This window comes from Stegodyphus dumicola, chromosome 5 (assembly GCF_044657685.1).
Source record: "Stegodyphus dumicola isolate Sdum_Otavi_A_Nest chromosome 5, ASM4465768v1".
Taxonomy (NCBI): domain Eukaryota; kingdom Metazoa; phylum Arthropoda; class Arachnida; order Araneae; family Eresidae; genus Stegodyphus; species Stegodyphus dumicola.
In genome coordinates, this window is record NC_140772.1 from 221,672,133 (window position 1) to 221,686,941 (window position 14,809).

At 31.0% G+C, this 14,809-nt stretch overlaps 1 protein-coding gene across 10 annotated transcripts in view; it reads left to right on the forward strand.

Annotated features, from left to right (window-relative positions):
- The window catches only part of LOC118181547 (uncharacterized), a 422,387-nt gene that overhangs the window by 165,756 nt on the left and 241,822 nt on the right, over positions 1-14,809 (forward strand). The window lies entirely within an intron of this gene.

The following is a 14,809-nucleotide window of genomic DNA, read 5'->3' on the forward strand; positions in this document are numbered from 1 at the left end:
TATAACATTTTTACTGTCACCTTAAAGTAGATGTATTTCTAGGTATACCTGCAAAAACTAGAGCTTTTTATTCAACATTTCGCAAGCGATACAAACATTTATATTATTTTCGCATTTTGAAATTTAGCATATTTGTTATAAGCGATTATAATGCCAACGGTGCTTTTCACACTTTGTTAAAATTATTTGAAAGAATGAGCGAAGCACCTTTTTTTCCGCTTTTTCGCAATGAAAGGGAAAGGGAAATGGTTACCATAAATTAAGAATTTCGTTAAGTGAATTATTCTTGGCGCAAACTGAAAAAAAGTGCCAAAACAAATTTTAAAATTTCTGTGTACATTTCTTACCAAATTTTTATAACATTTAATATTTAGACATAATTTGAATCATAGAATCAAAATATGAAAAACATCGATATGACATTTCAAAATTATATACTTTTTGTGTCAAATTGTGTCAAAATACCTACGTTTTGATGTGTTCTAAATGTGTCAAAATACCTGTGATTTGATACCGACTTTGTGTCAAAATACCTACTTTAAAATAATGCTACATAAAAATCTAATATATGTCATAAGTCGCACTTTTGAGACATGAAAAACACAAGTTTCATCAATTGGCTCATATGAACAAGAGATATAGAACTTTTTTTTGTATGTGTGTGTGTGAGAGAGGTATACGCAAAGCTGAAATCAGTAATTTTAATAACATATGGATAACACTAAAACGTTAAATACTCTAAATCCACTATACCGGGGAGTTGAATTTATTTTAAAAAAATAAGATTATAATAATTCTTGCATCAAATCTTACATTTGCATCTTCATAGGAAATGAGATGCATTTCTTAAATATCAAATTCATTTATCTCTTCCAGCGTGCGAGCTATCATTTCTTAAAGAAACAGAATTCTTACAAACAAGTTTTTGTTTCGGGACACAACGTTTCATTACAGCACGAGATTCAAAGAACAGTTTCCTTGTTCAAAACGAATAGAAAAAGAGTTTCGAAAACAACCAGAAAGAATTTAATGTTCATACATTTCTTCTCAAGTAACGTGAATATTTTTCTCTCTACAATATATTTTTTCAGAGTTTTCTAATTCCATATTTCGTCCCAAGAAAAAACATTTTCTAAAACTTACAACGGTAAACTTGAATTTAAACCTAGTTTGTAATATCAAAAATTATAAAATAAAATCCATTTAAAGATATTAAAGGTGTAAAGTACGCATGTAGGCAATTTAGTTATTACACCTTTGATGGTGTGATAAATATCGTCGAGTAAAAACTTCGTTATCTGCGAAACATAAACTATTTTATAAATTGACTGATGAAAGTATTATGTTTTCAGAGTAAAATCAAGTAAAGGGGCTGAAAATACTTTTGTGACTCGCACAGAAATTTAAGACGACGAAAGCTTCTTTAAACCTTTGAGCAATCATTTCAAAATTTCTCAAGTAATCGACTGTACATGCATTCGATGATTTCATTCCGATAAATTCATAACATAATTCTCCAAAATATTTAAAAAATTACACTGCGCAAAAAAAGGGGGGACAGTCTCCCGTCCTATTGGGCCGATTGACGAAATTAAAATTGCATTTTTCATGTCTCCAAACCGCGATTTAAATTAGATACTAGATTTATATATAGCAGTGTTCGAACATAGGTATTTTAACACAAAATCAGACTTTTTCTGAAATGGCTTGCCAGTTATTTTCCATATTTCGATTCTACGACTCAAATTATGCCTAAATATTAAATTTTGTACAATATAGTGCGAAATTTGCGGAGAAATTCAAAAATTTACCTTGGCTCATTTGCTAAGAATTTTTGCTAAGAAATTTGCGCTAAGAATAATTCATTTGGCGAACTCTTGATATATGCCAACCTATTTTCCTTTCCATTTTTACATTGTGCTTAAGCGGAAAAAAGTCACAGCCTTCCTACTTTCAGACAATTTTAACAAAGTGCTTAAACCACATTTAAACGCGGCAATATATATATACACATATAGCTTCGGAAATTTTCAAAAAAAATATCTCTAATTTTTTGCAGATATCCTTAGAAATACAGCTACTTTAAGATGAAGGTAAAAGTTTTATAGATCATAATTCGCATTTTTTTCGAAAAATTTATAAAATTTATTTAAAAATACAAATTTAAAAACAAATCATAAAAAGGGACGAATTTTATTTCGTGTAAACCTAAATTTCTAAATATGAAAAGAAGAATCAAATACGTTTAATAAAGATTAATAAAGATATACAAAATTTAATTAACATTGAGGAGCTAAAATTTTGAAACCAAATGTTTTAAAACTGCATTTAAAACACTTAGCAGTTTGGCATAATTTGATTCGTAGAATCGAAATACGGAAAAAAATTGGCTTGTCATTTCCGAAAAAGTCCGATTTCGTGTCAAAATACCTATATCAGAATAACGCTATATAGAAATCTAATACATAGCCTAAGGGGCGTTTTCGAGACATGGAAAACGCAACTTGAATTTCGTCAATCGGCCAAGTAGAACGGGAGATATAGAACTGGCCCATTGGTTTCTTTTTTCGCAGCTTATAACAAATATATGTTTTGGAACACTGGGCTTATCTCTTCTGTGTTTGAACGAGATTATTATCTGCTTCACTACTAAAGACCAGTTGCCAACCAAATATGCTACCAAACATATGACCAAATATATGACCTACCAAATATGATATTCCGTCACGAGCGAAAGACCAGTTTTCTATCAAATATCAGCACTACGGTATATACCATTTTAAATGCTGTTGATAAGTTTAAGTTGTTGATATTTAAGGGATAATGAAAGGCGCCTTAAACGTTAACCTGATTGTATCCTGTCTTATCCAAGCGTTGTGAAATTGTGGAAGGTTCTACGAATGGTATGGAAGATTCTACAGAGCACTGTTTAATTAATTTGGGTTTGTCACAAAATCAGTCAATCATTTGTGCCCCTTTGCTTATCCCCTTTGCCTAAGCTTTCATTTCATCGCTACGTACTTTGCGGTAACGACTGCTGTCTGCTCTTTCGTACGGCCGTGTTCGGCCTATTGCTCGACACGATCAGCCAGCTTCAGACAACCTGAGGTTTCGGCCTTTTCCAATTGTCGTCCAATCGAGTGTAAGCTCTCATCATAAAGATTATTACTAGTACAGCATAAACGCACTTATGAGGCGACCATGAACACAGTTTTCACAATTACTTTAGGTGCTTTAGGTGCAATCAACTTTTAGGTGCCTTATAGGTTACCAACTGAATAGTAGCAAAGCACACGGTGATAGATGTTAATATTCATTGGTGACGGAAATTTAATGATCTGTATACTTGAAACGGAAAATTCCCATGCCATACTTCAAGCTAATTGGATTGTTTTGAGATGTTTCTTTTCTTTCCCCCCCCCCCAGAAATGTGTATGTTGCCAATCACTAGCCTGCATCATATCGCAATATTCTACACGCTTGCTTTTTTCAGATGGAGGAACACTCTTATTCTCAGTCACCCTGATTCCCAAAAGGCAAGAAAACAGTAAGGCATTATGGTAATAGCAATGTAAAATAGTTTTATGCGCTGTTTCATTTATTGGACGTGTATTATTTCGATATTTTATGAAACTTAATAATTAGAATTAGAAAATGTATTGAACGCTGTAGTACCTATTTTAAGGATCTCTGTCGTTAATATTTGTGCTAGTCACTTACTTCTCAGATTTTTTTTTTATATTTTAGACTCGGCTTTGCTGTGTGCTGCAGATGAATCTGATTTAGATTTAAATAGGTGGTGGTGGTGATGGTGGTGGTGGTAGTGGAGTTCTGGCGCAAAGCCCTCTAAAGGCCATATGCGCCAAACACAGGATATGTTCTTCAACATACAAACTATAGTACAAATTTCAGAAAGAAAAAAAAAGTCTATGATAACAGCACACTTATAAAATCGAGGCAAGTTAAAAGATATTGAAAATGGTGGAATGAAAATGCTGATTATGATTCAAATAATGAGATATGAAGTATAAATATAAAATCCTAAATAACTGATTCATTAAAATATTCATTAAAAATCTGACATAAAGTCTCAAAACAAAATCAAATTAAATTATGCAGACCTATTTCTTTCAGGTAGTGAAACAAATTGGTATTGATCTCTCTTCCGATTAAACGTAGATTTAAGTAGAAACCAGTCGTGCAGTTGAAATTTGATTTATTTTGATTGTGTATGCTATTTCGTGTTCAAGTTACTTAACCACAAGTCTAATTATGAAGCTTTATAAAATATCTAAGTAGTGATTATTTTGTGAGCACTGCGTATGTGCATGTTCTGTTCAGTTTAGTTTTGATTAAAAAGTTATAGCATTATAATATAATAATATATAAGGTTATATATATAGGTGATCTGTTTTTTAAGACATAGAGAGAATTCGCTATCTTGTTTTCAGTAGGACATACATTTTATGTTCCCTAAATAAACAAGACACTACATGGTGAATTGTTTACGTGATACCCTTTATTCATAAGCTGTGTATATGATTTGTTTATTTCTTCTATACGCTGACGATAACGGATACCAAACCGATATTCAAAGAGCTCTACAAATAATTGTTTGGTTTTGATGTTATTGTAGTCTCACGCATTTATTCCGAACTTGATATTTCAGCGCATTTTGATATTTTGATTTCGTATATTTTAAGCAGTCAACTTAATATTAAGATGAAACGATCATTGAAATAGATTATGATGAAGTAATCTTTATAAATTTGAGTTTTTTGCGAAACAAAATATAAAAGCATTAAATTTAGAAAACGAATTACAAATTATTGAAGATTGTTGACAGTTATTCATCCCAATGGAAAATGAGAGTAAGTTTCAGAACAGAGAATTAGCAAAATGATGATCCATTCACATTATAAATTTCAAACTCTTTTAGGAAAGGAGGAATTTAACCAAAAGTCGAATTAAACAGGCAAATTTCATTGGATAAGTGACTTAAACGCAGAGAGAATTTTGAAATTACTGAGCAAATTCAAATATTTTAATTTACACAAAACATCTCTTTCTGTATTTAAAAATAACATTCACTTTTTCCCTGTTTATGTTTTAGATCTTTTTTCTGTATTTAAAACAATATTTAAGTTTTTGTCTTGATATGTATTTAACTATTTATTTTTCTTGTAAATTGGTAATTTTATTAATTGACACTATTAATTACCGTTAATTAATAATTCATATTATTAATAAACTGGCACAGCACAGTACTAGTTAGGAAATATTCTTGAACAGACTTCGAGAGCTTTGAACGGGATAAATTCATTCCGCAAATTGTACAATACAATGACAGAGAATTAGCTTATTTTTCTACCGAAAATTTTTATGCGAGTTCCATATCGCATCACACTGAAAAATGTATGGCTATGAATCATATTTTTTTCGTCGTTATTAGAGAAGGATTACCAGCGGTGTCGTTCTCTCTGTTGTTAGATGCATTACTCTCTATCTAACTTAACTGGCATCGGGTACTTCCGCTAGTTTAAAATAAAACATTTTTAGATAAGGAATCTCTCTTTGGTTTGTTTCCAAGTAGGTTAAATTAAGTCTAAACTTTTTTAAATACATTTTTATTAATTTCGGTAGGTTATTTTTAAGGAAAGGTCTAGAAATACGACCCAAATATAGGTTTGGCAATAAATAAGGCACACTGCCTTCCTTAGATGTTATAGATTGTGCAGAGATGCCACCTCGCAACAGAGAGAATTACTTCCCGCACGAGACACCGAAAATATTTCCAAAGCCGACGTCTATGAACTTCAACCGTCATCTTGAGTATTTTTCCCTTCCCTCTGAGTATGGAGATTGAACAATAACAGGAAAGCCAGCTCTCAAATGTTCCGAATCTATGTCGTGATGACATAGCACTTACACGCAGCAATTTCATATCTTCTGCTTCACTCTTCATCCCTTCCCTAAAGCTTCCGCCGATTTGTCTTCCCCTCCCTTTCGTATCCCTCCAGTAAATACTTCCCTCCTGATCTTTCAAACAGGGAAAAAATGCGACCATTACAGAATAGATGTATTGTGAACAGATTTTTCGTATCATAGAGTTCCAGTATAGCTTTTGCACGTTATGTTACGTTATGTCACGAATATAACAATGTAATACCGATGTAACAACGTTCTATTAAGTATAATTGTTTTATCTAATTTTGTTTTCACTGTTCTGAAAAAGTTAAGAACACGTGTAAGATTAAATTCATTCTTGCTTAAAGTAAACTCACTACCCTTTTTAGATTGTCAGATAAATTATTGTCCCATCTTTACTTCTCAGTTCCGAAGTGCTGAATAATTAAAGCAATGCAAAACAACTAAATAATTTATTTGAATTTCGTCTTAGTAAGTTACAGAACTTAAATATCAGTATAAAACGTACCTTCGGCCTCCTGTGGACTAGACAGAGGGCTTAATTCAAATTATTTACATTCCTCTCTCCTAAACTTAGATTCTCGCGCCGCATTTGAAACTCACTTCATTTACATATTCTGGTGCGGAAGACGAAAGAGCAGAAGTGCAGGAAAGATTCGACATAAAATATAATATGTTTTATGAAAATATACCTTACAAACTGGCAATTTACTTTCTATGTAATATGTGTATTTTGCGTGTTTGAGTTGTCTCTTGTTTTTGCTTCTTACTAGTTTCAGAGTAATCACTTTAGATTGGAAGATTCCAATCCTAGGTTTCTAGAAATGTGTTTTTCGTGCATCGCTAAAAATAGGCAATACATACTAAATTTATCTTAAATATAATTCCTTGTGTTATTACATGTGAAAGAATGAACGTACATAGCTTTCTGTTTAATTCATATTTTTCTGCTTAAGAGTAATCTACTAGAAATATCTAATGCTTTTTTTTAGAAAAACGTTTTTCCTCAATCTTGATCTTTGAAATCTGATAAAACGTAATCACTTCTGAAAAATCCTTTAAAGGTTTCCTTTCAGAATTGTTTTTATTCCAATTTTCGTAACATAAAAAGCAGTCTGTCTCTGAATTAAATGCTTTCTGAGCAATTTTGATGTCTTTAAAAGTAATTAAGTGCCTTTCTTTTCCTACTCTATGCCCGAAAGCGTTTAATATATATTAAAATAGTATTATACAAAGTTATTGAAATCACGATTGTTATTTTAGTAGGAACTAATTCGGGAATATTCTTTCCACTGAGTGTCTGTTATACATTCGTCATTAATTATTTGAGGTACAAATTTCTAGAAATCACGATTTTTATTTTAATGTGCATTAATTCGAAAACCTTCTTTCATTTCACGAGGTGTCTGTCGTACGTAGCTTATTAATTATTTTGAAGTGCAAATTTATTGAAATCACGATTGTTATTATAGTGCTACCTACTTCAAGAGCATTCCTGCGTTCCATGGAGTGTCTCTCATACTTACGTTATTAATTATTCAAGGTACTAATTTATGGAAATGTGTAGTGTGATTTAATTCGAGAATGTTCTTTCGTTCCACAGGGTTTCTCTCATACTTTAAATTATTAATTATTTTAAATATAAATTTATTGAAATCATGATTGTTATTTTAGAGTGAACTAATACAGGAATATTCTTTCATTCCATTGGTTGTCATGCATGCCTTATTAATTATTCAAGGTACTAACGTTTTAAAATCACGGTTTTTAGTGTGAAATTATTCGGGAATATTCTTTTGGTCCACTGTGTGTTATTTAAGTTATTAATTATTTAAGGCATTACTTGTGGTATTATGAATTTATATTCAGTTATTGTCTTTTAAATATAATAATTATTCCATTTTTGTTTTTTAGTATTTGTCTCATCATTTTAAACTCCCTTTAATTTGTTTACGTTCTATTCTTTAAAATTAAATATGAAAAAATCTGATGTGTACACCACATGACGTCCTTGTACGGAATATTAAATTATATGCATTTTTTCTTGCATTTCTTTTAAACTTATTGGATTAAATTAAATCTACTTCACCGACAGCGCATAAACCACAATAGAATAAATGCATTCTTTAAAATTCACTCTAGTATTTGTTTACCATAGCGACACTCTGGCGCTAGATTCACTTAAGAGTATTATGCTTCGTTCATATTATAACTCATAATGCACAAAATTTATATCATTTAAAGAATAGAAATATCTAATCTTTGCCACATGTTCTATTCAAATACTATAATAAAGCTAGAACGACGTATAAAAGAAATTAAGCAAACAAAACAAAAAAGAAACAGTTTTTCACAGACGATTGAGTATTTCTCATTCAATTAATTCAGTTCTCACTTCGCAAGAAGGAAAAATACATAAAAACTCAAAATATATATATTAAAAATTACGAAGTAAATCTTAAACATTTATTTCCTCGAAAAAATTCGAGAAAGGATTAAGCATGATTTAATTGGCAATAATAAATGAGGGCGTTATGTTTGTTGTTGCGAAGCTGTTTCTCTAGATTGGCAACAAATCCACTAGTCTGCTGTTTCAAATGTAAACAATCAATGGCCGCCTTCAAAAAAGGCTTAGCGGCACTTAAACAACTTTAAAATTGTTGATAATTCTAAAAATATTGCATATAGATTTACTAAAGGCATAAAAAACCTTAGCCGGAATATAAAAACGACATAATTCAATCATTTTTAAAGCAAAAAATGTACAATTTACAAACATATACGAGTAAAGAAACTGAGATCATTGAGCCGGGTAACAGAGTGGATATATATATAAATATATTTATATATGTTTGGTGCGGCCGATTGCAACAAAAATACGAGGTCCACATTTACATATTATAGCAGTCCTATATACAAAATTTCAACGTTCTGAGGCTACTCGTGTTTGAGCATACGTTCGTACAGACGCCACGAAAAATTCTCTTCAGAATTAATTTTAAAGCAGTTTTATAATTTTTTTGGAGGAAACGAGTCCCTTCCTTTTTACTTCGTACAAGGAAGTAAAAACAGTAACTTTCAAGTTATAATTATCGCGTACACTAATGCCTTAATAAAAAGTATGTCTATATCTGTCACGTGACAGGACTGGAATTTAAGAATACTTCATGTTCAAATTTTAAAACAAAAGAATTTTAGAGACAAGAATTTAAACTAATTAAAAGTGAGAAAATATTATTTTAGTTGAAGAAGCAATATTTATTTTTATCATCTAAAAATGTAACTTCCGACAATATTTCATTCACTAGGATTTAAAAAAATCAGAAAGAAATTAATTTGTTATTGTTTAAAAAGAATTTTTAGAAAATAACTTGTTAATGTTATATTAGACATATATATATATATATATACATATATATATATATCATATTAATATACACATAATGAGAGGGATAGAATACATTAGACACCAGGCTGAATTATTAAGTAATGTCAAACGAGCTTGACTTAACGATTTTCATAACATTTGCAGGTTATTCTATATTTATTCAAAACATATAGAAACAAATTAATTGCTTTCGAAAAAATATTAGTATTTTCTTACCAAAATTGTTACTACAGATATTTTATGCATTTGCAAGTATTTAGCGGGAACAGTGTCACGTTCCTGCTAAATACATAAAATAAGTATGCATAAGTCTGCATACAGAGGATTTGATGCCAAGCTTTCGTAAAAAAATCTTATATGTTTTGAAGGAAATCAATCAGCAAAGAAACTCGGTAGAAAAAAGCAAAAGGATCGTCTTTTTAAGGTTTTTCTGTGTTCCCTTTATTTATTAAATATCATGTTCTTCGCACTTAAACCAAAAAATTCAGTTCGAGAGCAATATCGCAAAATAATTTTAAGTTGAGCATATCTTTAGAATTATCTCTTAAACAGTCTCGCGCTCTGGAGATAAAAATATACTCGTATTTTACCGTACAGTGTTGCAATTGCTTGCTTAGAAATCGTTGAGTTTTTTAATCAAAAATTCGTTGAAGTGTTGCAAAATATGAAATCGATAATATAACAAATTGCAAATTCCAAATTACGGCTTTCGGATGCTCATATTCGGTTGGAAACGTACGTTATTCAAAATTGAATGGCTCTAGGTACCGTTGTTTAATGCGAGAAACATACATACATTCATGCAGACTCTTCATTATTTAATTTCTTTAAATGTAACACAGGGAGATAATATTTGGTGGCAAGAATTTGAAAAGTGAACCGACATTTGAAGTCTGAAAGCAAAATGCCAAAACGAAATTAATAGCCTTTCTGTTTTAGCTGTTTAAATTTCATTCGTTTTTTAACTATGCTTAGAAAATCTTTAATCAAGATATTTATTGCAATATAGAAAACCGGTTTTAAATTAATAAAAACTCTTACTATACATTTAAAACTTTTCTAACGTTACGTTTCTTTTAATATTTTTTTTTAATTTCTTTAATTTAAGAACTGTTTATTAAAAGCAAACAAAAATTTTAATTAAAAAAAACTGAAATTTTTCAGATTTTACATTACGCCCAAAGCGACGTTTTATTCATTTACACTCACATACACGTTTCGAGAGCATTTTTGCTAATGTTCCTTTGGGCTAAAAATATTTAAACATAGCATATTTTTAGAGTTTCTGATATACAGTCTCGCGCGCTGCGTAAGAGACATTAGGTATTTTTTGGAAGCAGGGAAGAGAGATTGAAAATTGGCAACGCCTTCGCAGGGAATCGAACGCAGACCTCTGGAATACGCGCCCAGCGTGCACACCACCACACCACGAAGGCATGCCAAGAAGGCGGGAGAAATAGCTTATATACTCCCCCTATTAAAGGGCGACTGGGGTTTTAGGGGAACCAGTCGCCAAATCCCGTGTGGGAAGAGTCACCACCCTTTTAGTTCGGGCGCCACTGTAGAGACATTAGGTATTTTTTGGCAGCAGACAAGAGAGATTGAAAAATTAGCCACGCCTTCGCTGGGAATCAAACCACAGATCTCTGGAATACGCCCCTAATTTGCAGACCACCACACACGAAGGCATGCCAAGAAGGCGGGAGAAATATCTTATAGGTGGAGATTAAAATGTTTCATTCCGTGTGTGTGTTGTGTGTTGCCACTGCTACAGTGTTACCAATGCTATCGTGTTGCCACTGCTACCGTGTTGTTGCCACTGCTACCGTTGTGTTGCAGTGGCAAAAGATGAAATGCAGGAAGTGTTGCCACTGCTACAGTTGAAATTGTTGAGTTTTTTAAAGCAAAAATTCGTTAAAGTTTTACGAAATATGAAAAAGACAATAAAAACTCAAATGCCGACTCAGAATGCCGTTTCGAGACTAATAGCCCTTCTGGGCTAACGCTCTTTGGGTATTTAAAAAAAAAATTTATATTTTTGAATATTTGTTTTTTAAATTTTTGAAACTCTAAAGTTACACCTTTCAAGGTATTAAACTGTAATATTAAGTTTTACAACTTGCACGTTTTTAGGAATTTAGCTTACGTATTTAACTTTAGTTTGAATCTCACTTAACATTATGATTAATTTCTGGTTACATATATCTAAATAACCTTTCGCAGAGCTTAATGAGGGTCAAGGGAGTCAAACTCACATTGTATTTTCACGCTTGGAGATTCGGTGATGAGTCAGAAAGTTCCTAAGCAGATGGCACGGGTTTCCCCAATTTGCTCATCTTTTATTGAAAATATTTAGGAACCATTTAGGCTAACAGATGGTTTGTATCGTTGTGATTTATTGATGCTCTTCTAACCTGATTTATCCAAAATTTGCATTAATAGGTAAAAACTTGTACGTGAGGTTATTTTATGCGAGCATTTGTCAGCTAAGGACATTAGAATAAAACATTCACTTGTCCAATAGCACTAAATTATAATAATAATTTCTAGAAATTTTTTATTAATATTTCTATTCCTTAGAAACATTATTTACAATAAAAGAGTTCATGATTTAATTTTTTTTAAACTTACAATGACATAAGCTGGGTGCTATATTTACTGAAAAACTGGTTAAGAATACAGCTTTCAAAAATTCACCTATAGTTATATAAAACACAAACGAAGTTAAGTAAATAAAATACGCAACTAAAGCCTTTGTATTTTTCAGGCCCATTTTAGCAGCATAGTTTGACAAAAAGTATTTAACTAACTCCTCAAATATTTTACACTTTTTTTGGTACGTCATAAATCAAAATAAATGTTGAATCATCAGTACTATCCCAAAGAAAACATAGATAACCAACTTTAATTTGCTCTCAGAGAAATTTTAAAAATCAGTAGCTCGTTTTTAATTTTCCTTAATTAGTTTGTTCATTCATGTTTTCGTAACTTCAGAAAAACGTTTTTAAATAATAAAAATGTTCTCTTCTTTATTGAACGTTCTATAGGATGTTAAAAATAGTCTTTGCAAAGTTTTGTGTAAACATTTTTAATGCTTTTTGAGTTTAAGGTTTCTAGAGATTCGAATAACGAAAAAGGTGATAAGAATAGAGTTTTCAAATCTGGATTCTTAATCAACATCCGGGAGATTCAAAGATTTGAATCCCCCAAATCTTCCAAAAAACAGTTATTAATTATATAAAAATTTGCAAAATAAAAGAAATTCTATTTAAACACAAAAATGTGATCATTATTTAATTTACAATAAATACTAGATAAATATCTCTGCTCTGACTTGGTAGGTTAATGACGTTGTTTTAATTATGTATGTATGTTTATACATATATACAACAAAAATATTTTTACCAGTTATATGATTTAATTAATTTCAATCAATGTTTGAAATTAATCAAGTAAATATTAATTATTGGCTTAATATTTTTAAATGAAAAGCTCACTTTGAACTAGAAAAAAGGTCTCATGTCTACACCTCATAACTTCCTTGTACGACCTATAAAATTATGCATACTTTTTCCTGCATTTCATTTAAATGCATTTTTCAGAATTATCATTAAAGATATATTCTTCATTCAATTAATTCAGTTCTCACTTCGCGGCAAGGCAAAAATGCATAAAACTCAAAACATATTCATTAAAATTGAGAATTTTTACAATTAAAATGAGAGTTTCTATGGAAAAACAAGTAATTAGGCCAGCGGGCTAGAAGCCAGGTTTTTCGGTGAACAAAACTGGAAGTTTATTTTTGGTCCCACTCGGCAAAAACTCACTGAAGGTGGTGCAGAAACTGATTTAATTCACTAATCTACTAAGACTTTCAAATATAAATAAATGGTGGCTTCGTTAGGCTTAGCAGCACTTTAAATTGTTAATAACTCTACACCTATTACATGCTAATTAACTAAAGTCATAAAAACCTTAACCAGAATATAAGAACAACATTATTCAATCACTTTTAAAGCAAAAAATACACAATTTACCAACGTATACGAATAAAAAAATAAGGTCACCTACCTGAATAATAGAGTTACTCTCTCTCTCTCTCTCTTTATATATATATATATATATATATATATATATACACTTTGGGTTTGGCCAATTGCAACCAAACAGGGAGGTGCAGAACTACATGTTATAGCAGTCCCATGTTAAAAGTTCTGAGGCTACTCGTTTTTTAGTTATGCGAGATACATAAATATGTACGTACAGACGTCAAGAAAAATCTCTTCTGAATCCATTTTAAATCCATTTTACAATCTGTGTTGCTGAAAAGAGTCCATTCTTATGCCCGTATGTTAAGATTTCAAGCAAAACATCATTTAAATGGATTTAAGACCGGTCAAAATGGATATTTTCGTTGAAATATAATACCCGAAATTTTTTGCGCTTACAATACCTTCTTTACTTCGTGCAAGCAAGCGAAAAGAATATTATGCTTTTCAGTGTTAGAGATTATTTTATTAGAAGTTGTTAAATTATATATCCGCTGCCTATATCCAAGTAAAATTTTAAAATAGATAGCTGGACATATTATCAAGGGTAAAGCAATAATAATGTATAAAACCTATGCACAAACGCATGGAATATTCTTTCAATAAGCAAAAAGGAGAATATTTTGGAAGAATATTATTGATTTATATAGCAAGTGCTGTATTCTAAAATTTGGAATACAAATTTGAGAATAGTCTAATCTTATTTATGAGTGCTTGTTGTGGCACCTGCAGCAAATCAACTTTTTATTCATAGGATTCCTTCTGTTTAGAGATGGTTAACCGGAATAAAATAGATTTATTTCCTAGACAATTTTAATGCGGAACTACTCCACAAGAATGTTCTGCAAGCAAGATATACACCAGAAAATGATATGGGCGTCCACTCAGGCTTCTCTGAATGATACGATGACGATACGGAGAACGATATTTCCATTGAGATTGAACATTCTGTATGGATTACCTTCCTCTAAAAGGGAGGGACTTTGTTCTCGAGAAAATAACAGGGAGAAAACTTGTTTTCTTCAAATTCATGGTCTTTTTATTCTTCTCATACAAATAAAAAGCAAGCAAAAAGTAGATATGTCTCTTCTTTAAACGGTCGTGTTGTTTTTTTCGGGGAGATTTTAGATTTTTTAGTCGTTTAGTGCTTTGAACATTTTTATTTATATCTCTGAAAAACGTTTCTATATTTAAAACTTGCAAGTTTTATTCTTTCATACTTTCTGTAAAATGCGTTTTTTGTATGTATGTATGATAAAAGACATATTAAAATTTGAAATAGGAATTTTAATTCTTGTGGTCTGTGAGTAAAGTTAGATAGTTATTGCAAGGTTTATTTTAACTGGCAAGTTATTTTTGCCGTCAAATGGATCAAAGATAATATGACAGCATCCTCAAGGTACCTTATTTCTTCTGATTCTCTTTCTTCTCTTCACTTTTTGAA